This window comes from Crocodylus siamensis, chromosome 3 (genome assembly GCF_052110815.1).
Source record: "Crocodylus siamensis isolate JL-2025a chromosome 3, ASM5211081v1, whole genome shotgun sequence".
Taxonomy (NCBI): Eukaryota; Metazoa; Chordata; order Crocodylia; family Crocodylidae; genus Crocodylus; species Crocodylus siamensis.
Genome location: NC_143397.1, coordinates 2,596,779 through 2,619,531, shown reverse-complemented (window position 1 = coordinate 2,619,531; position 22,753 = coordinate 2,596,779). Strand labels below are relative to the sequence as shown.

The 22,753-nt window shown below is 53.3% G+C and overlaps 1 protein-coding gene across 1 annotated transcript in view; it reads left to right on the top strand.

The window, feature by feature from the left end:
* The first annotated feature begins 1,012 nt into the window (after positions 1-1,012).
* The window catches only part of CNTFR (ciliary neurotrophic factor receptor), a 335,695-nt gene continuing 313,954 nt past the window's right edge, over positions 1,013-22,753 (top strand). Inside the window, exon 1 of the mRNA XM_090037554.1 lies at positions 1,013-1,027. The gene's annotated coding sequence lies outside the window, so the exon portion shown is untranslated. The remainder of the gene's footprint in view (positions 1,028-22,753) is intronic.

Genomic DNA, 22,753 nt, shown 5'->3' with positions numbered 1-22,753 from the left:
TCACTCAAGAAGCATGTGGCAGAGCATGGGAATACCGCCCTGATCCCCAGCTGCAGGTTTCATACCTGGGGCAAGGGGGAAGCCAGCAGTCTAGGAAGCCATTTTTGGAGGGTCTCCCCCCACCATTTAAGGCTGGAAAAGTGAACCCAGATTGCTCTGCTGTCACAGGGTCACACGGGGAGGGGCTGGGAGTGGGGCCAGGGTATTAAGGCCCAGGGATTTCCAATGGCTGCTCTGCTACCGATCTCCTGTAGGACCTTGGCCACGGCCCTTCCTCCCTGCTCTTTCCTGGGGGCAGCACGGCCTCCCCTTAGCTGCGTGCAAGATGCTCAGAGGTCCTTGAACAGACGGTGGTACAGACGGCTTTGAAACTGGTGCTCAGCTTGCATGCCCATCCTGGGTTGCTGCTGCTCTTCCAGACAGCCTGGCCAGCGCTGCCCCGGGCTTATAACTGCAGGAACTTGTGCATTTCTGGCAATAAACCCCATCCTCTGTTATGGTAAGGCCCCCCAAATATTCACCCTGGGCCGCATTCATCCAGGGGGGCAAGGTGCGTGGGGGGACGTATTGCTCTTGGTTCAACAACTTTCTAATCCCGTTGCGATCCAGTTCCCCCAACAGCCAGGTGGACGCTTTGCTGTGGCGGGCCTTGGCGAGCGTGATTTATTTTGCAACACCCGCCTGGCTGGGCATCCCCTCTGGGGGCGAACGCGGGGTGCGTGCACATGTGTGTGTGCAAGACAGGGTGTGAACGCGCGCACACACACAAAGTGGGGGAAGATTTTAATGACACGACTGTAAACAAGCATTGCTTCAGCTGCAGCTCATTAGCCGGCCAGCCTCTCCACTCCTAAATCATTTCCTGAAGGGCTTTTTAAGACCAAAAGGAGAAGAAAAAAAAAAACTCCCCCTCAAGACAAAAAAAAAAGAAGAGAGAAATGGTGAAAAGTTCAGATCCGGGCTGGTGTCCCCATGCTGCTTTCATGGCTGGCTCGCTTCAAGGGGGGCTTCTCCCGGCACGTGAAAGGTAACACCAAGTGTAGATAAACCGTCTCCCCGCTGGGGGGGTGGGAGATGTGGAGCCCCTGTCTTTTTCCGGCTTGTGACTTTTTAGCAGCCCTTAGGGGACATCCCAAGTATGTGGCCAGGCATGGAGATAGTTTAAAACCCATTAAGCTCGCGGACAAGGTGTCATGAGGGCTTCTTTGTATGCGGAGGGGGGTGAGAGATGGGGCCTCTGCTCTGGGAAGAAGCTTGAAGTTCATTTGCCCGGAGGGAATCCTTTTCCGAAGAGGACAGATTTGGGGTAGCCGGTGTCTGGCTTGGGGTTTTCTCTCTTCCTGCTACTTCAAAGAGAAGGTGCAGTGCGCTGCTTTGAAGAGATCAGTTATTAAAGAGGAACTGAGTGGGAGAGGCAGCGAAGGGGAAGATCTAATATCCTCCGCTTTTAATGTGCCTGTCGCCCTGTGCCTTGCAGAGTGTGTCTGGGAATTGCAGCTTGGTGGGGGGGGTACAAAAAGTTCCCAAGTCTTCTGTGGAGCCTGGAAATGCACCCCGGAAAGCTGCAGCGGTGCCAGGGGATGTGCCGCCCCAGCTGCTCGCTGCCCGAGGACTTACCGCAGGATGCCGGAGCTGAAAGGGGGGCGTTGAAACGGATGGCTTCCACGGCTTTTTGTTGCTGTTAGCAGCTTGGATCCAGTCTGGGCTGTCTTTTGATCCCTTCCATCAGCTTTCTCCAGTGGGAATTTCTTCTGGCTGCAGGAGTCCAAATGGCACCCTGCTGTCCGTGATGCTGAGTCCCGCCCTGGGTAGCACCTCGGTGCCCGAGAGCTACCCAGGCGGTGTGCAGGGAGGATGGCATCTTCTGCACCCCTGGGTCTGAATGTCTTCTGGGTGGATGGTGCATCATGCCACAGCACACAGGTCCAGCTTCCTTCTAGGACTGAGAGAGCTGGACCTTTGGATGGTGGGGCTGGCTTTTATTCACCCAGGAAGGTGTGCTGTGCATGCTCTTTGGGCGATGGAGATGCTGCAGGCCTGGAAGGTCACAAGGGAGGGCTGCTTCTGGAGACTGGGGAGGGACCCCTGCTTCCCACCCCCCGGCGTACACACCTCCCTGGCCACGTGGCATGGCTCTGGCTAGAGAGGTGGAAGCAACAGGTGAGCAGAGGCTGCAAGCACCTTGCATTCACACGCCTCCTTGTCCTGGGGGCTTGGATGCCCCTGCTTCTGCTTAATGGCTTAGGAAATAGGCAAGAATCATAGACAATGAGGTCTGGGAGGTACATCAGGTGGCCATCGAGTCCAGCCCCCTGCTCCAAGCAGGACCAGCCCCAACTACATCATCCCAGACCAGGCTTTGCCTAGCCGGGTCTTCAAAACCTCCAAGGACAGAGATCCCACCACCTCTCTGGGTGACCTGTTCCAGTGCTTTACTACTCTCCTGGTGAGAAAGTTTTCCTTATATTTAACCTCAACTTCCCTTGCTGAAATGAAGCAGGATCTGCTTGGTAATCTCTTTCGTGGGATCACTGGATGAGATGGCAGACAAGGCACCAAAGGCCCCTGCTGAGGTCTGGGGAAGAAGCGGAGCCCGCCGGAGCTGCACGCTGGTTTGCAGGGGGAGGGGATGACCGCCTGGCCTCTCTTGTCCTGCGTGCTGTGAATCGTCTCTCGAGACGAAACAATGCCGCTGCCTTCCAGGTTCTCGCACTGCTGCGGCTGGGACCGTGCAGGGGGCACAGTTAGTCCAAGAGGAGGTGTTGCCGAAGGAATATTTCCTCTGGCTCCAACCAGCAGGAACCAGGATGTGATGCTGCCCTTGTTTTCCCCCCAGTGTCTGGGCCAGCTCTGGGTGATCGACTTCCTTGAATGCACTAGACTTCCCAGCAGGGCCTGCCACAACCCCAAAGCCCTTCACACGGCACTCATGAGATCCTGCTGGCTCCCTTTCTTCGGCTGCTGTCTCATTGTAAAGGAAATTTCCCATTAGCAAGGGGTGGAGGAGGGTGCTTTGGTGCCTTCCACTTTAAGAGGCTTGAACAGGCTGTGGATCAGCCAGCAGGTGCAATACAGCCTAATAAGGTGGTCACATGACTGCAGGAGGGCTCTTGGATTGGAGGATGGGGTTGGGTGTGCTCAATATAAACCCAGGCCCTCAGTGGACAGATGTTGCAGGGAGCTAGAGGGATAGCATTGCCTCCTCCTCCTGCTACTTCTGCTCCTGCAACACCTGGAGGTCAGGGTAGGACTCTGGCAATGAAGGAGGTTCCTGGTGTGGCCGGCCAGCAGGGGGTGCTCCTGCACTGAGCCACCCACTTCACTGCCGGACCACCTACCAGGCCCCAAGTGCCTCCCTGGGGCATCTCACATCCAGCTGACCTCCTTCCTGGAGCACACCCACGAGCCTGATGTCAACCACTGCCACCACCCAGGAGTCTCGGGCTATCCGCAGCCTTGTGCCCCCTGGGATACACAGGCCTTGTAGATCTTGAGGGTGTTCAGCCCGCTGCAAGAACTTGGGGTGCTTCCCTTGGCCTGGAGCACAAATAGTAGCCTCTCTTAGTCAGCCAGACCAAGGGGACACAAAGGCATGCCTCTTATCCCTCTCCCAAAGGATCCACCACACTAGGTACAGTGGAGATCTTTATTGGTTACAGAGAGGAGGCTTGGGGGAGGATTCAGGATAGGGAGGACTCGCAGAATTACCCTAGAGCAAACAGTGTGGCTAGGTAGTCATTGATCACACAACCAGAAGCACCAGAAGCAGCCCCATTGGCTGATGCCTGGTGCTTTTAAGTGACCTCACCTTCCAGGTCCAATCAGGCAGCTGTTGTCTGATGTCAACCAATCTACTTAAAAAGCAACACTGGTCACCTATGGGAGTCAAGCCCTACCCCATGCCATGAGGTCATTGAGGTGGAGTTCCCCCCTTTGGCTACCTGTAGCTTCTCACATCTGCAGGAACAGGATCCCCCGCCTCTAGGAATATTTCCAGCTCAGGTTAAAACTCAGGGTTACATGACATCGATGGCGGGGAGGGCTACCTGCCCACCGCAGTGACTATGGCAACCAAATTGACAGACAGGTGACAAGCCCAATAGTTTGGGGAGATACTGCGTAGACTTTGGGGAGATACTGTGATGGCGTTCTGCCACACCTGGTCCTGGGGAATGACTTAAAACTGCACCCCCCTGGGGTTGGATGGTGTGGTGGGGCTGCCATGGTGGGGTAGTCTCAGGAAATGCCACACCAGTGCCTTCCTAGTGAAGGCTAAGTATGGGGCGCTGTATAGCCTCAGCCCCCACAATCTGGTAGGTTACCCCATAGAGGGGACAGGCGAGGGGTCCAGGCTCTCATCAGGCCTGAGAACCAAGGAGTGTAAGACCGGGCATGCCAGTGAGGGGGTGGCGTAGTGGGCCCAATAAGGGGTGGTATGAGAAGTGAGAAGGCTGCATAGAGTAGGGTCTGCGTGGGTGGGCCTGAAGGACTGTGCTTAGGCTGGCTGTAGAGATTGTTTGAGCTGGATTTGGAAGGGCCTGAGAAGGTGAACTCATATGAGATGGAGAGGGTGAGCAGCTCAATACTCTAATCAGAGTAACCTCAGCTGGTCAATGCTGGGGCCAGAACCAGACCAGTAAAAGAGCCAGAGCACCCACCACGAGGGACGCCCAGAGCCAGGCGCCTGGGTCCTGACTGGCCTGGAGGCAAGGCCAGGGCCTCTGTGGCCAAAGGTCCTGGAGGAGCCACTACCAAGGGGGAGAAGAGTACAGGAAGCTCAGCAGCCTAGCATGAGATGGGCCACCTGAGAAGGAGGGATCCAGGTGGGGTCCACACACCTGGCAGGCATAGAGTGAGGTCCATCGTGGGGCTGAAGCCATATAGTGATGCCGTCTGCAAGGCATGGGACAAGGCAAGGGGAGGTTCGGAGCTGTGTAGTACGCCCTTGGCATTGGGCAGTAAATGGACAGCCTCCTGGCTTATAGACAACTAATTAGATACGTCAAAGGCGAGGCAGGTGGGTGGACTGCCCTAGACAGTTGAGTAGGCCAATCATTTGACTGTCCCCATAACTGCCCTGTCATGGGCTTGTATGTGAAGCCACGGGGAAGGGGACACTATCAGGCTTCAGGGAACAGGAGGCAGTGCCTGGCTAAGGTAGGGGCTGGTTGGGTCTCATGGGCTTGGCAGAGAAGGGAGGAGAGTCTACCACTGAGCACAGACAGCAGCAGGGAGAGGTCACCAGTGTGCACCAGACCTGGGCATGTCCTGTCCCTCACCCAGCTGCTTCTGAGCAGCTGCCCAGACCCCCTGACCTTGGTAGCCAGCCCAGTTTTGGGGTTTGTTGCACATTCCTCTGCCCAGAGCTTCCACCCCAGGATGGAGGCCTGTTAGCCTTGGTTTGTGGCATGCATTTAGCTCTGCGGTTAAACAGCTCTTCATTGTACCGTGAAAGACCTTGGGGTCAGTGCAGCATCTCCAGAGGTGTCCAGGGACTGGATCCCATGGGGTGCAGAGCATGTGCTGCAAGGATGCTGAGCGTTACTTGGAGGTGCCCTTCCATCCAAGAAAGCCAAATCGAGGATGCCTAGCATGCAGAGTGCTGGATTTGGACTCTAGGGAGCTGGGGTCTATTCCCAGCTCTGCATTGGCCTGAGGTTTTCTTTCTTTTCATGTGCTTGAGACAAGGTATTTTCTGCTATGGCCTTGAACTTGCAACCTCTGAACTGTCAACCATGTGCCCTAGTGCCGCCCCAGCCTGAGACTAACTTTGGGGTGAGTTGTTTCTCTTTTTTGTGCCTTCATTTCTCCATTGTTCCAGGGGCATCATGACCCTGGCCTCTTTTAAAGCACCTTGAAACTGCTGGACGGCTCAAGTCTTCTCAAGGAGCTTTGTATTAGGATAGGGATAGAGCCCTGTGCCTCCAAAATAGCAAATGTAGCATCTTTTTTTTTTTTTTAAAGGGAGGAAGAGTGATCTAGGCCTGTTCACTAAACTTAGATCTTAGAATAGACACAGAAAGAAAGAATTAGTCAGAGATGCAGAAGGAAATGGAAAATGGGGCAAAACACAACATGGGTTTATCACAGGATGTTCTTGGCAGGCTCGTTTAATATCTGTCTGTGACATGATAACCGAGTTCTTGGGTAAGGGGAAATTGGTGGACTTCATTTATCGAGACCGAAGCAAAGCTTTTGATGCCAAGCTTCAGGGGAAACCTGTTGGCCAACCTGGGGAGGATGAGATCCATGCTGCAGCTGTGAGGTGGATGGAGTTGGCTCACAGGGAGAGTTTAGTGGGTTATGCTGAAAGGCAAATAATCCAAGGGAGTGGTGACCAGTGATATTCCTCTGGGGTCAGTCTTGGGACCTGGCCAGGTTAACATTTTTACCAGTGACTTCAATGTGTTCTCATGAAATTTAGAGGTGATGCTAAACCAGGGGGCACTGGCAATATGGAGGACCAGATTATTACATAGGCAGATTTGAATAATCGATGGAATGAAGTTCAGCAGTGGGACGTACAAAGCCATACCCTTGGGGACCTATTACAAGGACATCAGCTGTAAAATGGGGGTGCATAGACATGTAAAGAACAGGAGGACTAGGTTGACTTGGTCACTAAGTCATCCTTGATAGCTCTTCCAGCCCTGTGACCCTATGGTCCTAGGATGACCATGAGCTGCCAGTGTAATGCATCCATGCAAAATGCAATCCAATACAGACTCAGAGTGTATATATACAGCAGAGGCAAGGAAAGGCTGGTACCCCTGTCCAGGGCATTGGTAAGACCCCATGTATAGGATACACCAATGTTGTAAAAAAATGGGAACTTAAGTTCCAGGAAAGGGCACTGAACCGGTGAGGGCAATGGAGCCCTCTTCTGAAAGAGGATTATAGGAGTTTGGCTGGTTTTGTTTAGCAGAGCAGAGGTTAACAGGAGATCTGCTTGCTCTGCACAGTATGCATGTGGGCTGAATATTGGGAAAGCAGCAGAGCTCTGTAGGCTGGAAAACACCAGCTCAAGATAAAACGGCAACAAACTGACCGCAAATAAACTCAGAAGATTTCTATCAGAGGAGCGAAGTCTTGAAGTGGCCTTCCAAGCAGAGTGGTGGCAGCAAGGAGCCTCGGTCTCCCCTAGCCAGAAATGGATGAGCTCAGGGAAGGGAGGGTGCCCTGGATCACTAACCCATGGCTGTGACGTGGCGCCAGGTGTTTGAAACCCTCAGGTGGGGGTGCAAAGGCAGCTCTTGCAGTGCTGGCAGTCCCAGACCTCAGGGCTTTCTCCTGCCCGCCAGCCGGGGCTGGGAAGGAATTATTTATTCCTCATATTCAGGGGTGGGGGCTCATTTTTGAGGCTCTGTAATGCTGGCCACAGGTCAGGCCTGGGATTTAGACTGGAGTGTGCTAATGCTTTTGCAAACCCAGTGGTTCCTGGCTGGAAGGTCTTGCTCTTCCTCTCAGGGCTGACCCATGGTCAGGAAGGAACTTTTCCCATAGGTCACGTTGGCATCATCTCTGGGATTTGCCTTTCTCAGTAGTATGGGGCAGGAGTCTTTTCCTAGGCTCACTAGAGACTATAAACCAACTCCTTCCCTGCTACTGTGGCATCAGGACCACGTACCAACAGCACCTTATGAGGTGTTCTTTGGGTTTCAGGTGTTGTGGCTGTGGGTGAGGGAAATGCCCACAAGCATCTGGAAACAAAGTGCTAAGGAAAATATTTGGGGCAGTGAAAAAAAAATTAAAAAGGAGGAGAAGACATGATTGAGAGTTTGTGGAGCTTTGCTAAAAGACCTGACATCCGGAGCAAAGCAAGAGCATGAAAGAGGGAGGGCATATCATGAGAGGCAGATTTTGGAAGCTGAGGTGGAGGGTATCAGACCTCGAGGTAGATCAAGGCAGTGATGGGAAGGTGCCATAAAAATGGATGCATTGAATAGTTCCATTGAACTACTATCCTGATCCTTCCTTACTCTAGGACAGTTGCTCCATCTACCCCAAGGAGCCTAATTTAATGCACATTATGGGCATGTGTCTACATGTGCACATCCTTCATGCACATTAAAAATAGTGAAATTAGGCAAATCACCCTAAATTTGATACCTGCAAATGCAGGTATCAAATTTAGGTGCAATTACTTAAAGTGCCTTAATGCACGTGTAGATGCAACCCAGAACTAACTTTTGTGCCAGGCCTGCACTAGAGGCACATGGCAGGGCTGCAGGGACTTGGCATTAACTTTAGCGACAAGTGCACTAACTTTAGTGCCAAGTCCCTACCCGTATAGACACCTACCAAAAATCGCTTAGAATGTATTATCTTAATGTGCATTAAATTTAGGTCCGCTTAAATGCATGTGTAGATGCACCCTATGAGTCAGTCCTGGGAAGTATTGTGTCCCGCCTGTCAGATGCTTGGCACCCCTTGTTCTCTGTGTGCTAAGGTTGCTCATTGACTTAGCACTGGCTGAGAACCTGGTAGGGTCAGGCCTGATGGTGCCCCTCCATGAAGGCACTCTTCAGTAGAAGAAGCCCCCGTTACCCATGCACATGTGGATATGGGAGGAGAAGGTGTTTGGGCTCACCTTGGCATTATAATTGAACCCAGGGTGAAGTGGTTTTGCCAGAGTTTCCCCCCAAAATATCCAGCGTAGAGCTGTGGAGGGCCCTTCCAGGCCTTCTTTTCTCTGATTCTGTGACTTCGTCCATGTAGAGTCAAGATCGCCCATCGTGTGCCCACTCTGTGCCCACTGAAGCAACTGAAATAACTCCAGATTTAAACAGGTCAGGATTTGGCCCTGAACTATCTGAGCATGCTCTCCAAGTCTAACACATTAGCTAGACCTGTGCTTGGCTCTACTTCTCTCTTGCTGTGGCTTTGAGGAGCATAAAGGCTGCAGAAGCAAGAGGAGGAAGGGAGTGCATGGGGGTATGAGGAGGGTGTACAGGATGTGGCGCTTTGTGAACTGAGCAGATACCTCAGTGCCCGGAGCTGTCTGCTCTCCCACAGTCACAGACTCATAGAAAAGAGGGCTGGAAGGGAGCTCAGGAGGTCACATCTAGTTCAATCCCCTGCTCCAAGCAGGACCAGCCCCAACTGCATCACCCCAGCCAAGGCTTTGTTGAGCCAGGTCTTTAAAACCTCCAAGGATGGAGACTCCACCGCCTCTCTAGGTAACATGTCCCAGTGCTTCACCACCTTCCTTGTGAGAAAGCTTTTCCTAATATCCAACCTCAACTTCCCTTGCTGCAGCTTGAGCCCATTGCTCCTTGTCCTGTCGTCTGCCCCACTGAGACCAGTCCAGCTCCATCCTCTTTGCAACCTGCCTGCAAATCCAATCCCAGTCTTCTCTTTTGCAGACTCAGTCAAGCCAATGTCCTCCTCCTTTCCTCACCTGTCCTGTCCCCCAGCCCCACAACCATTTTCATTGCCCTCCGCTGGACTGTCTCCAGTGTGTCCACATCCTTTGTGTAGTGGGGGCCCACAGCTGGACACAGGACTCCAGATGTGGCCTCCCCAGCGCATGGCTTGAGAGCAAGGAAAGATTGATTGAGGAAGGACCCGACTGCTGCAGCTCTGGCACATGGAAACTGGTGGTCCTGTGAATGCAACCAGGCAGTTGTCTTGGCTTGACCTGTCCTTGTGCCTTTCCCCTTGAGGCTGGGGGTCGACACCGTTTCTGACGGGCAGGGTGCTTTCCTTCGCCAGTGGGCAGAAACTAGCATCACAGGCCCAGATTCAGGTGTGTCCCGGGGGCTGGGACGATAACGAAAACTCACCGGCAGCAAGAGTCGACGCTCCAGGGAAAGCCGCACGGTTTGTGAGCCGGCTCTTCATTCAGCTGCGGCCAGCTGGTGATGTCAGCGGGAAATGCCGGCCAGTGTGGATAAAAGCGGCGGCAGCTGCAACGGAGGAGGCAGAGGGCCCCATAGAAGGAAGCACATGGACAGAGGAAGAAGAGGGTGAGACCCCACGGTGTCCAGGGAAGGATGGGGAGCCAGAGCAAGAGGAACCAGAGGGAAGGAGCCGGTGGCAGTGGCCAGGAGTCAACGGCAGGTGGGAGACGCCTGCATCGTGTAGCGGTGGAGTGAAGCCACCAAGGAGGACACGCCGGAGCCAGGTGCACGCGGGGCACGGTGGGGCAGCAAGGAGCCCTAAGGAGGAGCCTGATCAGGGCGGGGTTGCCGCTGGGACGGCAGGTGCCCAGACCTATTAGGAACATGGGTCCGAGGGACTAAGGCCGGATTCATAGTTGGAGAGGCTCGACCCTTCTAGTATAGAGAAAAGGGGTAAAGGAGGGTGGCAGACGGGCAAGAGGAGCCACGTGCCTGTTCCTCTGGGCCAGCTCCAGAAGGTGGCATGAGGCCAGGGTGCAGGAGTGGTTGGAGCCCCGTGTACATCCGTTGGGAGGACCCAGGCAATGAGAACCTGTCAGGTGGTGCCCCCCCATTGAAGATACATCAAGACGTGGCAGGCGAGAGTGGGGGCGGTGATGTGGTGAAGGAACATCCACTTTGCCTTCAAGGGTCCTGGGGTGGGACCAATGTCTAAAGGGCGGTGGCCTCAGGAGCAGACACAGCCCGGCGGGTACAAGGTGTAACTCCAGCCTAGCTCTGCAAAGCAACAGCTGCTGCTCCGCACCTGAGATTACTATTGAATTTCCATTGAAAGCCTGACTTTTCTTTTCTTTTTTGGCCCTCCTCTGTAATCCAGGAGGAAGGCCACATCAGCCCCCGAAACCAGGAGGCTGGCTTCAGGCACCGTATTGATTTTCCTACCAAATACAAAGCCGGGTGGGCAGCGGGTGTCTAAATCCAGATACCTTAGGAAGCAGAAGCATGCACCTGGGCTCCAAAAGGCTGCTAACAGCTTTTTGTAAATTATTATTATTATTATTATTATTGTTATTACACACTGTAGCAAAGGAGCTGGCAGGAGAGGAAAAGAACTTCCTCCACTGAAGTGTTAGGAACTGGGATCAAAATGGATGTGATCAAAGCCTGCTTTCGAGAGCTCTTCTCAAGAGCCGCGCGGCGCCGGGGAGCGACAGGCAGGGCCCCATTGTGCTCGTCTCCATCCTCCACTTCGCATCCCGGTCACATTGCGTTAGGCAGAGTCGAAACAGGCAGCACAAAAGCCGGTCTGCACGCAGGTTCTGTACAAAACCTCGTTAGAGCAGCTTGGCCTCGTTAGCGTGGGAGTAGCTAACTCTCTTCATTATACCCACCGCCAAGGGGTTTCTACCAAGGTAGCTTACTCTTTCAAGGTGCAGAAATAAGCTGTAGTGATACAAAGCCCCTGCTCGAGTAGCGTGACTTCACCCTCGTTACCGGCGCCATTGATTTAACAATGTCCCACTCTACACGGTCGCAGTCGCATCAGCACAGGGAGATATTGGTACGCCAGCTGAAAGGAGGCTGCTGTCCTGAAGGGCCTACGAGCCACCGATGAGGATACGTGGGTGCAGCAGAGCAGCAGGGAGGAAAAGGAAACAAGGAGGGAAGGACTGGGAACCACAAGATACGCAGTTGTTGCTGCATTTTGTAAGTCAGAGGACGTACCCCTTCAATAGAAACAGATCACGGACTTGCCAAGAATAAAGAGAGAGGGAGGGCTGTAATTAGAGGGATAGGTATTTAATGCACTTTTTTTTTTTTTAAGGCAAGCTTCATTGCCTGCCCCCCAAATTGCGGTTTAGCGAGTGTGAGCTCTCCTCACTCTGGGTTTGCACAGGTGGTGCCTTGGCCCGTGGCTGAGGGTCCAGAAATGTACATGAGATTGCAGAGGCGGTCACCGATGCTGTTTGTAAGGCAAGGGAATCGGGTGATGCTCGTCACGCCGGCTCCCTCCATTTGGTGCGCTACGTCTGGGTACCATCTGTGCTACAGCCTGTGCATGCTCCCAGGGCCGAGATGATGTAGTTGGGGCCCTCCTGAGGTCCCTTCCAGCCCTCATTGTCTATGATGCCCTGATAACCCTGTTACCAATCAAGTGCCCACAGACCTTGACCAAATTGCCTACAAAGCCCCTGAAAACTATGCGTGACCAGGTGCAGGTCAGGACATCTGCTGTAAAGTGCAGGCATATGAGGAGAAGCCGAGTCTTATCAAGTCTGGAGAAGAGAAGGCTGAGAAGGGATTTGATAGCAGCCTTCAGCTCCCTGCCGGGGGGCTGCAAACAGGATGGAGCTGGACTGGTCTTGGTGGGGGAGATGACAGGACAAGGAGCAATGGGCTCAAGCTGCAGCAAGGGAAGTTGAGGTTGAATGTTAGGGAAAACTTTCTCACTAGTGGGGTAGTAAAATAGGCTCCCCAGAGAGGCGGTGCAATCTCCATCCTTGGAGGTGTTTAAGACCCAGGCAGACAAAGCCTTGGCTGGGATGATGTAGTTGGGGCTGGTCCTGCTTGGAGCGGGGGGTTGGACTGGATGTGACCCCCTGAGGTCTCTTCCAGCCCTCGTTGTCTGTGATTCCTGGAAGTACTGTTCAAGCCAAATACAAAATGTCCAAGGGTCCCAGCCTCTCTTATATACCGATCCCAACAGCTGCATGATTACAGTTCCTTCAGGGACATCGTACTCATCCTGGTTCTCACTAGATAACGTGACATTATGCTAAGCAGGAAAGCGTGTTCGCTAGGTCATTTCGGCCCTTATTTTGATGTCTGGTCCAGTCTTACCTCTCGCTCGCTCTCCATTGGCCTTGAGTGGAGTCTGCCATAGTCTGACTTTCCTGGCGCCTCCTAATCTAGGACTATGTAAGTGGTGTATAGTAATGCCTATAGGTCTGTTCTCGGTGCAGACAGCCTGGGTGAAGGGTTTTGGCAGGGCCCTTGTATGAGCTGTACATGCACTGGTGAAGGGTTGCCTTAATGCATCCATACTCCAGAGAAGTTTGTAGGAGTCGGCTGGTTGTTACAAACCTGGAGGGAAGGGGCCGGTGATCAGCAGAGGTCTGAAGGCGAGAACATCTCAGGCCATGAGACTGCTGGAGCTCAGCAGGTCATTTTCTGTTGCTAACCATTTTCCCTGCAAAGATGTTTGGGTTGTCACCAAACCATGGGTTTAGGCAGTGCGACCTCACCCCCGCCTTTCCCATGCTGTTTGCTGCAATCTCTCCATTTAGCCTCCAATCATTGGACGCGTCTACACGTGCGCATTTACTGCACAGTAACCAAAATGATGGCACAATACAGGCACACGTGTGCATGTGCACACCTGTACGGTGCAGAAGATACAGCAACTTACACTGACTTGAGCATAAACTTGATACCGGCATCATGCAGGTAGGTATCAGATTTACACCCGGGTAGTTACTGTGCAGTAACGTGCATGTCGATGCCTTGCTGCGCAGTAACACTGTGTGCAGGGACTGACTTGGGACTAACTTTAGTTCCAAGTCAGTCCACACACAGCATTAATGCACTTTAACACCTTCATGTGTAGATGCCAGCCTATTCCTGCTAACTGCACACTAAGTTACTGCGCAGTAAATGTAAGCCCGTGTAAATGCACATGTAGACACGCCCGTTCTGAGCAGCCCCCTCTGAAGACTCTCGGGCAATTGTTCTTGGCAGGTCCAGGTCACTGAGACATCCTTGCAACCCAGGCTGGGCGAGAACAAACACCCACAAACAGTGGGATGAAAAAGGACAAAAAGCAGAAATTCCCAGAACTAAATAGTTTGAAAAGCACCGAGCTGGGGATGTCTGAAGATTTTTGTTCTGACATTTTTCCAGCCAGCTCTGCTCATTGCCTGGATTTCGCTTTGCTTTGCCTTCCTCTTTGGGGTTTACAAGATTGGGGTGACTCCTGCTGAGCCCAGGACTATCCTACCTGTGTTCACACACGGCATCATCCTTGGAGTCGTACAAGATGCGCGGATCTTAGTCCTCAGCACCAACACAGACATGTCGGTGGGGATGATGGAGGCTCTGGGAACCCCAGGGCTGGCACAAGCCTTGCATGAGCAGATAACAACTTTCCTCAGCCGCTCCAGCCTCCGCAGTGGTGTGTGACTGGAACAGGCTGATTTGAATAATTGGTGTTAAGCTTCTGTGTTTCTGTAGTTTAGCTACGCATGCAATTAGTTGAAATAATAACCTAAATGATCCCCCGCTGTGGGTGCGCTTGCTGCTCTGCTTGTGTCTGCAACGGGTCTGCTGGGAAAGGCACATGATCGCTCTCCGGCAAAGAGCAACCGCTGGCGGAGATGAGCCCAAGCTGTTGAAGGCTTTCGTAGGAGAACTGCTGTTGTCTCACCTTGTCCTTTATCCCTCATCTGTACTGCGAATATTATCTTTGCTTGTCCTGATGAGCCAGCTAGGAAATGACCAGTGCAGATTAGATGCATCTTCAAAGCGTCTCCACCCCTCTACCCCCAGTTCTGCCTATTCCCCTTACACTTTGCTTTGCTCAGCTCAGGTTGTAATTTGTATTAGTGTCATTGCAAGTGCCATCCACCCACCACTTCTGCTGTGAAGTACTTCACATCAAAGCGCCTGCCCTCGCCGTTAGGGCTGGGCGAGACCGCGGTGGTTGCTTTGAGGCTCAGTGCATGGATCTGGGTGCTTAAGTACACAAATCACTCGGGGGAGAGAGATAAATAGGCATGTCTGGGAAGTGAATGCTGTCTGAGTCCTGTGCTTGGTGAAGCATGGATTTCTGGGTCACTTCGGTATTTCTGAAAGCACTGCCCAATGGCTCGTCAAGAAAGAAATCCACCATCTCCATCAGGCCCTGCCTACTGGGTCATCTTTAGCTGCCTGTCAGTCCCATCCAGCCTTTCCGACTTTGTGTTTCTAGTTCCTTCCAAATCCTCGTCTCCACTAGCCCAGCACTGGTTAATATGGGATCACAACCCCCAGGTTTTTTGCTCGCTAGCGTAAGAACAAGTAGGGCAGGATCTTCCTTTGTGAGGTTTAGGATGATAAAGGCACAACTCAGGAATGATGGTAACTAGCAGAGTTCACACCCCTGCGCCCTAGCCTGCAGCCTGGAGAGCCCCTTTCATAGCATCGCAGACCAGGAGGGTGGAAGGGAGCTCGGGAGGTCACATCCAGTCCAGCCCCCCTGGTCCAAGCAGGACCAGCCCCAACTCTATCATCCCAGCCAGGGCTTTGTCCACCTGGGTCTTCAAAACCTCCAAGGACGGAGACTCCACCACCGCACTGGGGAGCCTGTTCTGCTTTATTACCCTCCTCATGAGCAAGTTTTCCCTAATATCCAACTTCAGCTTCCCTTGCCGCAGCTTGAGCCCATTGCTCCTTGTCCTGCCATCTGCCCCACTGAGACCAGCCCAGCTCCATCCTCTTTGCAGCCCCCTGGCAGGGAGGTGACGGCTGCTATTCAATCCCCCCTCCATCTTCTGTTCTGCAGTCTAAAGCAGCCCAGTTCCCTCAGCCTCTCCTCACCAGGCCTGTGCCCCAGCCCCACAACCATTTTCATCACCCTCTGCTGGTCTCTCTCCAGTGTGTCCACATCCTTTCTGTAGTGGGGGCCACAGCTGGACACTGGACTCCAGATGTGGCCTCCCCGGTGCTGAACAGAGGGAAGAATCACTGCTCTGGATCTGGATCTGCCTGCAACACTCCTAGCGATGCAGCCCAGGATGCCGGTACCTCCTTGGCACCAAGGGCACACGCTGGCTCATCTCCATCTTCTTGTCCCCTGTCACCCCCAGGTCCTGTTCTGCAGAGCTGCTGCCCAGCCCGTCCCCCCCAGCCCGCACCGGTGCAGGGGTGCAGGACTTTGCACTTGTCCTTGTTGAACCTCATGAGATTTCTTCTGGATTTCTTTCAAACCCGTGATGTTTCCTGCTCTTTGCTGCTGGCTGCAGGTCCTCTCTTTCAAGGCTAAATTTGTGGCTGTGTGGTTGCTGAACATGTTGTTCGCCCTTGCTGAGCATCCTTCTCTGGCTCGCCTATCATTCTTCCGAACGGGGAAATCTTTCCCACCAGCCTGTTGCTCCTGGGCACAGTCAGCATGGGCTCCGTTGTCTTTCGATGAGTTAGACAACTGCAAATGGAGCCAAACTGACCCACTTGGGATCCACTCCTTCTGCGGCGCTTCGTTGCTAGTTCACAGGCTGCCACCCAGGTCTGCAACATCAGCAGCCTTGACACGATCTGTCAGGTCTCCCAGAGGGATTCAAAGGCCTTGTATCCAAGGGGAACCACTTCTCCAAGTCGCCAGCGCACGTGATTTAGATGCAGCTTGAACAGTAGCAAGCCGTCTCCTTAAATTCTGCTTCATTTTAAAATCAGTTGCAGAGCTTTGTTCTTCGAATTGGCTCTCCACTTCTTCCATCTCTCTCTTTAGTGGCCCGAGCAGCATCATTTTCAAGCACTTGGATTTTGCTGCGTGAAAAGCATGCTCGTAGCTGTGCACAAAATACAGATCAGGCTCAGGAAGAGGCAGAGATCTTTGTCACTTGTCGGCTCGTTCACGGTCAGAGATGAAGTCCCATATCAGCGCACAGGTATTTTCTTGTCCTTAAAAAGAAATGAAGTATGCTTTGCACAGCTTTCTAGCATTACCAAAGTGTCTCGATAGCCAAAGGATGTGACAGCCGCTTCGTTGGTATACGCTGCAGAAGGCTTCTGTGCTCTTCCCCTGGGAACGCAAACCGTTCCTGGAGTCCCCTTTGCCTTCTTGGCAGAGCTGGAAAACTCATTATAAATCTGGATTGTCACACCTCCCACATCATGCTTCATCCGTTTGCTCCCATGCTTTGCTGTGGGATGTCGCGCAGGAGCGTAACAATTTGCCGGAAGCGATGTAGGGGATGATGTTTGCCAGTCACAAGATATGGAGTGACTTTTCCCATAATTAACGGCTGCATCGGCAGTGCACTAAGCTTTCCTGCTCCCGCCCAGCGTCACTCGCATCGGTGCGGGTTGCTACCGACCGCATCAGGCTTTCCTCCAGAGCCTTTGCAAAACCGAGCGACCCTTTTCCAGCGTAAGTGGAGGGCAGTTTAAGGTCATTCTTGCTCACCCTGCCCCGTGTGGGTGGCAAACAACTGATCGCCATCCTCTTTACAGCAATGTGGGGTTTTTTGTCTATTTGAAGGCTGTTATCCAGTCTTCTCTTCTGTAGACCAAATAATGGCCATGCTTCCACCTGCCCCTCATATGCCATCTTTCCCAGGACTCCAGTCATTTTTTTTTTACTCTCCTCTGGACTTTTTGCAGTTTCCTCGTATTTCCCTGACATGCAGTGCCCATAATTGAATGCAGTGCCCTAGGACAGGCTTCACCGGTGCCGTATAGAGCGGAGGAATCACTTCCCTTGACTCATTTTTGATGCTCCCAGGATGCTATTATCCTTCGTGCAACACCATTACCCTATTCGCTCCTGTTCAGCTTTCTGTTTGCTATAACCCCGGCTCCTTTTCTGCAGGGCGGCCGCTCATCCATGCGATGCCCCAACCCCAGGACTCTGCATGCGCCTGGATTGAATTTTGTCTGATTTATTTTGGACTGCTCTTCTGATTTATCAAGGGTATTTCCAATACTAGTCCTGCTGTCTGAAGGATGTGCTACCTTGCCTATCTTGATGTCATTCCTAAGCGAATTCCTTTCAACTCCATCCTCATGTCATTAAAGAGGATATTGAATGGTATCGGAGTCAGAACAGGCCCCTAGGAAGAGCCAGCTTGATCCCTCCATCCAGCTTGACATCAAGCCATCGACGGCTGCTCTTATCCAACCGGTTACGTACCTACCTTACAGTAGTTTCATCTGGGCCATATTTCCCTAGCGTACTAATGAGAGTGCCAAACCCTCAACATGCATTACTCTTCCCCCGGCTTCATCCTAGAAGGAAATCAAGTGGGTTTGGCATCTCCTACTGTTAAAAAACCCAAGCTGGTGGTTCCTTATGGCCTTGTTATCCTGTCAGTGCTTACAGATCAATGGTGTGATGATATGCTGCAGCGCCTTTCAGAGAATCACAGACAAGGAGGGTGGGAAGGAGCTCAGGAGTCCAGTCCAACCCCTGCTCCAAGCAGGACCAGCCCCAACCCCATCATCCCAGCCAAGGCTTTGTCTACCCAGGTTTTGAAAACCTCCAAGGATGGAGACTCCCACCACCTCTCTGGGGAGCCTGGTCCAGTGCTTCACCACCCTCCTCCGGAGAGAGTTTCTCCTAATACCCAACCTCAACTTCCCTTGCTGCAGCTTGAGCCCATTGCTCCTTGTCCTGTCACCTGCCCCCACTGAGACCAGCCCAGCTCCAGACTCTTTGCGCCCCCCTGCAGGGAGGTGGAGGCTGCTGTCCAATCCCCCTCGGTCTTCTCTTCTGCAGAATCCCACTCCCCAAGTTACAGCCCTCAAGACTGGAGCCGTGCACTGCACGCCAAGGTATTAGGGCAGGCAGGGGGTCAGACTCGCTGGCAGGGAATGAGCAAGCAGGACTTAGGTTTAGGTTGGATATTAAGAAAAACTTTCTCACAAGGAGGATAGTGAAGCACTGGACCAGGCTCCCCAGAGAGGTGGTGCTGTCTCCATCCTTGGAGGTTTTGAAGACCTGGATAGACCAAGCCTTGTCTGGGATGATGAAGTTGGGGCTGGTCCTGCTTGGAGCAGGGGGCTGGACAAGATGTGACCTCCTGAGCATCCTTCAGCCCTCCTTGTCCATGATTTTCCCTTTGCCCCTGATGGCTTGCATTTGCCAGCACATTTCTGCTGCAAGGGAACACCTAAAAAAGAGACGTCAGCTCCATGGCCCTTCCCTTTGCTGCACTTGTGGCTGGTGCAATTGCTGGAGCGCTCTGGAGCCAGGTGCTCATGCACCATCCCTGCCCTCTGAGATGAACTGCAGCTAGGGCTTCTCTGTCTCTGCCTCTCCCTTGCCAGCCCCCCGTCCCTGCAGCGATGCGCTGGAAGCACCTTGCCAGGCAAGCTGGGCTCAGAGCAACTTGTCCAGGAATGGGTGGGCTGGGCAACACTCAGCCTGGCCCATCTTGCTGGGAACATTCAAGCAGACCCCGTCGCTGGCATTGCCATCACTGGTGTGAGTGGGTGAAAGTGGCCCGCAGAGGCAGCAGACAATGGCCAGACACTGGGGCACCCTGTTTGCAGCTCCAGGGGAAGCTCTGCCCACTCCTGAAAAGGCTGGAAGCCAGGGTGGCTTTGCTGCCCTGCCTTGCTCCTAGCAGCCCCTGCGCCTTCCCCAGAGGAGCTGGTACAGGCACGGAGATGCCCACTACCCCAGTGCTCTGCCATCCCGTTGCACTGGGGAGGACAGGAGCACGTGAGCTTGCTTCCCAGCAGGTGACTAGAGTGGGCAAGGGGGTGAGTCCCTTTAAAAATACCAGGTCACTGAGCAGATAATGCTCATGAAAAGAAATGCTATAGGGAATGAGGTCTTTTTGCCACAAACCTGGATGCATCTGTCAGCACAAAGGTGTCGCATTTGAAATGTTTATCTTCAAGATGACAAATAGAGCAGAGGTGATGGAAGAGGAAGGTGCTGGAGCTGCCTTCCTGCATCCATACAGGACTTGGATCCCATGACCCAGAAGCCCCCTCCAGCTCTCTGGCTCTAGCAATCTGAAGGAAAGTTTCCAAACCTTCACAGATATGAAGCCTGGCTGGGGCAGTTTGGGACCTTGCTGTGCTGATCCCCTGCGCTTGCTGCATCTGTCCCTGTCTTGTGGAGGAAGCCATCTCTGAACATCAGTGTTGCTGTAACTGCAGTCCTCCAGCATCTGCACTGGCTCCCGGTAGCTTTCTGGGTGCAATTCAAGGTACTGGGTTTGACTCATAAGGCCCTATGTACCCAAGGGACCATGTCCCCCATCCCAAGTCCTAAGGTCAGCTGGGAGCAACCTCCTGCATCTTCCACCCACACTCCAAGTGCATTTGGCCCCAAATTGTGGCGGCTGCACCTCAGCTGTTGCTCTCCCAGTGCTCAAGCCTTGCTATCTTCCCGAGCAGCTGCAAGACCTTCTTACAGGGGCAGCATTTCCCAACCAAAGCCCGGAGGAGACGTTGTTTAGGGGTCTCTGTTTCTTCTTGATGTTCCAGTTCCCTTTTAAGCAGCCTTGTTCTCTTGCCACTGTCCAGTTTGAAGTCATTCTCTTCTCTTACTGCGAGCTGCCCTGACCCTTTGTTAGGAAGGGCAGCATATAAATCAAATAAAACCTAAAGATGTCGAGGGAACACTGAATTGTAAAGAAGCAGGGCTGGAAGGGAGCTCCAGAGGTCACATCTTGTCCACCCCCTGCCCGAGGCAGGACCAGCCCTGGCCAAACCATCCTACACAAACCATCAGATAAACTCAGCATAAGACTGATGTCGACCCCGACACAATACAGACCTAATAGCATGACCTGCTGCAGATCAAGCAGGTGAATGCCGGCAGTCGGGTCCTGACGGCAGCATCCAGAGACCTGCTTCTCTGCAGCCAGCGCATCACTAGGCATGTCTTGATGTTAGGTTGATCCCCTAGTCGGACTTGCGCTGCTTTGTGCATTAGCTGAAGGACGTGCTGGTGGTTTGTGCCTCTGAGAAATGACTGCTTTGGGCTCAGAGCTGGGCCCTGTGCTCCCAGCATCGGGAGGGGATGCCGAGAGGAGCCCCGGCAGTAATCCAGAAGGAGAGAAGCCTGCAGTTTGCAAAGAGGGTGGATGCGGCAACAGCCTCCGAGCAGGGTGCAAAGGGTCCAGGCAGGATGGTGAGAGGAGGGCTTTTTCGGTTGCACGAGGGGGTTTGCTGAGGTGCATGTGCAGATGATGGATGGGAGGAAAAAGTAGGGTGACCAGAAGGAGGAAGCAGCCAAGACAGAAGTAGCCTTGTGTTCAGTCCCATTCTTCCTTGAACATTTTACAGGGTTTCCACAAAGGAAAAACATTTCTTCCTCGCTGCTTTGACACTCAGCCCCGTGGCTGGGAGGAAGGCCTGACACACAGTAGCTGCTTCTCAGGGGCTCAGGCAGGTAGGAAAAGGGGGTCCTACCCAGGTACTAAATTGCCAGCCAGGTGCAGTAGTGCCAGCTGTGCCACATAGCTGCTACAAGGCCTTGGTCAAGTCCTTTCACCTCTTTGTGCTCCCTTCTCCCCTGGTCTGTCTGTGGGAGGGTGAGCTTTGCTGGGCCCGGCGCGGTGGTCCAGGCGTGGGCTCCTAGCTGCTCCTGGGATAGAAACAATGCTGGTGCAACAGAGCCCAGGTCTGACTTGCAAGCAGGGGCTGCCTCGCAGCCGCAGACAGAGCTGTCGGGTCTCCCCCAGTCCCAGCACTGGCTCTTCGGGCTGAATTTCTCCCTGGAGTCAGGTGGGAGCCCTGGAGACAGCTGTCTTCTCCGTAACCTGCCTGCTAGGAAACATTTTACCATCAAATACCAGGGCACAGCGGTGAAATAATTGGTCATAACCGTCTCTTCCACGTGCGCTGAGCAGAAGCCGCTGGCAGGTCACTGCTGACAGCTGTGAAACCCGGCTGCTGCTGTTCGGGTCTGCTGTCAGTCTTGCTGCCGTTATTTCTAGTACCGGAGCGGTCGGAGCCCCTCTGCGAGACCGCGGCCTGTCAGCCCACAAGCTACTCGGACGCGTCGCGAGATGCTGCTCCGGCCCAAAAGGGTTTACAGCGTGCATGGCCGGGGCAGCAAGGGAGGACAGGGGAAACTGAGGCAGAAAGTGACCTGGCTAAAAGCAAGCAACAGGTCAGTGGCAGAGCGGAGCAGAGACCCCGGGAGTATGGATAACGCTCCTCCGGTGGTCCAGCTGCCTTTGCAACCTCCGCTGCTATCAGGTCCAAGCATCCCCCGCCGAGATCCGGAGCTGGTATCTCCACGGTCCCCCTGCCGCTCCAAGGGGAAGGGGCATCTTGGCTGGCCCCATGCCTGGCCCTTGCATCTTGGGAAGACAGCACCCCGCTTTTCTCATGCGGGATAAGCAGCACCATGGGGCTGACCTCATTGATGATTTTCCTGCCCACGTATTCCTCTGGAGCTTCTTGGCTAGCTTCCCTCACCCCCTCCCCACCCAGTCCCTCTCAGTAGCCCCTTCCCAAAATGCTGATGCAGCAGATGAAGGCTAGGCGGATTGCAAACCCCTGTCCGGGCGCAGGCACACGCACAGGCTCAGATTCGCTGTCCCCATCGCTCCAGAAAGGCCGGGATGAACTGAATCCATCCTCAGGCAGGCCCTGTCAGTAGGTGGCACTGCAGGCAAGGAGAACTGTCCCGGATATATAAAATTATATATATACACACACATACATACATGCGTACATATATATATATAATATATATATACACACACACATACATAGTCATACATACATATATACACACATACATACATACATATATGTATGCATGTGTGTGCGTGTGTGTATATAGATGTACGTACGTGTATGTATACATATGTGTGTGTGTGTGTGTATATATTATACACGTGCATGTATGTGTGTATATATATTATGCACACGTACACCCCCATAAATGTATGTGTGTGCATATATGTGTGTTTATTTATTTCTCCCTCCCCTGAGACACAGCTGGACAGCCTCTCCTTGAAAGCTGCCTTTTCATGGGTTTGTAATCGTCCCCGTCTCTGCCAGACAAAATCTTGCTCTGAGGATTGCTGGTGTGCGCGGGGGTGACAGGTGCGTTGCACACCCCGCATCTCAGCACCTGCGCATCACCCCCGGGGCGGGTTAGGAAAGTGGGTCTCTGTCGCACGGAGCTCTCCTCCTCCTCCCGCGGCTGCCACGGGCTGCTGGGGCACTCACTGCCCCCTTCG